We start from the raw sequence: 3,132 nt of genomic DNA, 5'->3' as shown, positions 1-3,132 counted from the left end.
GTTTTAATCTCCTTTGCTTTTTNTTGTCAAACCAGTTGTTCTTGTATGGGCACGTTCAGTGACCATCATAGATCCTTNTTTCGTCNCAACAGTTGTTCTTGGCGTTGTTCTTGTTGTTATTGTTGCTAATAGGGTGATTTTTTTCCGCACTTATCTTAATTCTCAATTCTAGCATTTATTCTTTATTCTCTTGATTGAAATCAAATCGTAATATATATTTATAATTTTTGGACTAAATTTTCAGATTTAAACCCGCATGTTTAGCGATTAATTAACGATTACTTTCCTCGTGTACTTTAGGCTACATAGCGTAAACACTGTCTGGAACACAAATCTGTCAAAATGCTAACATCGGTTTACATCGTAAAATGCTAACATCGGTTTAGTACAGTTTACATCGTAAAATCAAAAAAGACTGTAATTTCTTTGCTAAAATGAGGTTGGTACTTACTATACTCAGCACTGCAGAGTTGGAATATTCAACTGCGGATTATTGAATGGCCATTTTTGGTTGTGTTTATAACAGTAAGCATTAATTTCCTACAAATTCTTAAATAAAGCCAATTTAATAGAAAGGTATACCAATGTTTACATACTTTCACTTGTAGCAGCACTAGCAGAGTAGCAGGCAACTGAAGTTTGTGGTTCCCTTCATAGGTTGATGCTGTTACTTAGGTTGTTAATGTAGTTTATGCGAAGACTGACATGCACCAATATTTATTGTTGCCTTGTACATTATAAGTCATATTGTGTTCTGTATATAATATATTATGCAGATCAAATTCAAGGAAAGTATAGAAGTTAAAGAGATGATTTTCTATGCATAGCAACAAGGAATCGAACATGTGTTAGTTATTTCTCAGACAATAGTGTACTATAGTAGTATAATACCATATCATGTTTATGTACCACAATTCATAGGCGTCCATTTAGGGGTTCCGGAGTGCCATGTCACCCCAGTTTTCAAAACAATTGTGAGATAAAGTGTTTTGGCCCAAGTTTTACAGATCACCACAAATTTTAACCTGCTGTTGATTGTCTGGCCTATAGAAACAATCATGCCCAAACCATACTCGAATCATACTATTCAATGAAGTTTGTTTATGTTTCAAGCTGTGATCGTAAATGCATTTAATCACTTCACACTAGATTTTTAAAATGTGAATCTCAATCCAATCTTAAATCACCTAAATTTGTTGGGTATTACTATTCAAAAAACGGGTTGTACCTGTTAATTTATTCAATACATTGTTATCATACAATAACATGTTTTACTTTTTGTTAAACAAAAATGAGTTTCATAGTGAACTATTTAATGCAAATTGTTTTTTACATCTGTGAGTTAAACTAGGTCACCTGGTCAAACATAATGTGGCTTTGTGATATGCTAATTTTTATAAATGTGGACGAGACAGATATAATGCATAGAAAATAGAACTGTATTTCACACAATGCTTCTTCATTTGTTTTAGTATCCAAAATGTGTGCAGTTAAGTAATAAATGTGCAATAAGCTAATATACATAAACATTTTATGTATTCTTTGTCAAACTTTACTATTCTTTGTCAAATTATAATGTTGCAACCCCCAATAGGTTTATTTGCAATATACCAGCAGTGGCGTTGATTTTATAAAAATGTAGGGGTTGCGACAGATTCTATACAAAAGGGACCAGGCGTATATTTTTTTAGTTATACAAATACACTCCCGACATCCCTATTAAAAAAATCTCCTACAGCCAATAGAATGTTACGTTAAAAGTAAATTTAGGTAAAGCTTCGACTTAAAAACAAATTTAAAGGTTTGAAAGTCTAAAACACATCGATAATTTGTTTTCTGTTTTGAAAAAAGTCAAAAACAAGACCTAGAAGCGGGTAATTTGTGAAATTTGGGTTCCTTTTTTGGGACGTTGCCGACGTAGCGGCCGTAGCGGAACTGAATATTGTGGACATAGCGAACTTGCACTGATTAAACGGACCGGTGACATTTTAGCCATTTAATAAGGGTAATTTTTATATTATTTTGCAAAAATGTATTAAAAGATTAATAAAAGTTTTTTACACCTTCCCACAAAAGGAAAACGCAAACAAAACTAAACAAGTTTGTTTAAACCCAAAGGGCTATTTTATAATTTTTCTAAAGATGTTTGACATGGTAAATGTAAGCCATTTTACGCTTGCAACAAAACATTATTGTCTAAACACATTGAAAAGTCAGGGTGTTAACTTGATTCTGGACTCACACCACTAGCAGCAGTAAGACCACTCAGTGTTTCTTTGACCGATATCATCTATCTTAATGTTTAAATTATACGTGCCCATCCATTAGAGCTTTGCTCTCTTGTACATATGATTTTAATATTTAAAAACAGTAATCAGCTTTGACGGGCGTTTTATAGGGTCATGATAATATTGTCGAATTATTCTGTAACCATATTTTCCTGGTTATCATTTAATGGGGGTCCGTAAAAAGAAAATTAAAAAAAGGTCTCATCTGACAAAGTGTCCCATCTTCCCCCATCCCACTATATTGCATATACACCACCATCCGTATCTACATATTAATACACCACCATCCGTAACTATATATTGCATATATGCCATCATCCGTAACTATACAATGCATATATACTACCATACGATACGGAATAATGCATGTATAACTTTATCCGTAACTATGTGTTGAATAATGACCACGATCCGTAACTGTATATTGCATATATACCACCCATCTGTATCTATATAATGTATATATACCACCGTCCACCATCTGAAACTATATATTTTCCTGGTTATCGTTTAATGGGGGCCGTAAAAGGAAAATTAAAAAATGGTCTTGTCTGACAAAGTGTCTCATCTTCCCCCGCCCTACTATATTGCATAAACACCACCATCCGTAACTAAAAAATGCATAAACACCACCTTCAGTAGCTTTATTTTTGTTATATACCATCAACTGTAACTATATGTTGCATATGTTTGTACCAACATCCGTATTTGTTTATTGCATATATAGCCTACCACTGTCCGTAAATATAAAGGCGTATATACCACCATTCGTTGCTATACAATGCATAAACACCAACATCTTATAATATATAATGTTTACTAATATGTTGTAATGATGTGTTCA

The 3,132-nt window shown here is 33.0% G+C and overlaps 1 long non-coding RNA gene across 1 annotated transcript; it reads left to right on the top strand.

Moving 5' to 3' along the window:
- Positions 1-439: 439 nt before the first annotated feature.
- On the top strand, positions 440-1,588 carry LOC104266196. The gene is made up of 2 exons (XR_717456.3): positions 440-525; positions 777-1,588. It is a non-coding gene; the product is annotated as an uncharacterized LOC104266196 (long non-coding RNA).
- Positions 1,589-3,132: the final 1,544 nt, after the last annotated feature.

Source organism: Ciona intestinalis, unplaced genomic scaffold (genome assembly GCF_000224145.3).
Source record: "Ciona intestinalis unplaced genomic scaffold, KH HT001010.1, whole genome shotgun sequence".
NCBI classification, from domain to species: Eukaryota; Metazoa; Chordata; class Ascidiacea; order Phlebobranchia; family Cionidae; genus Ciona; species Ciona intestinalis.
This window is presented reverse-complemented; position numbering and strand designations above follow the sequence as displayed.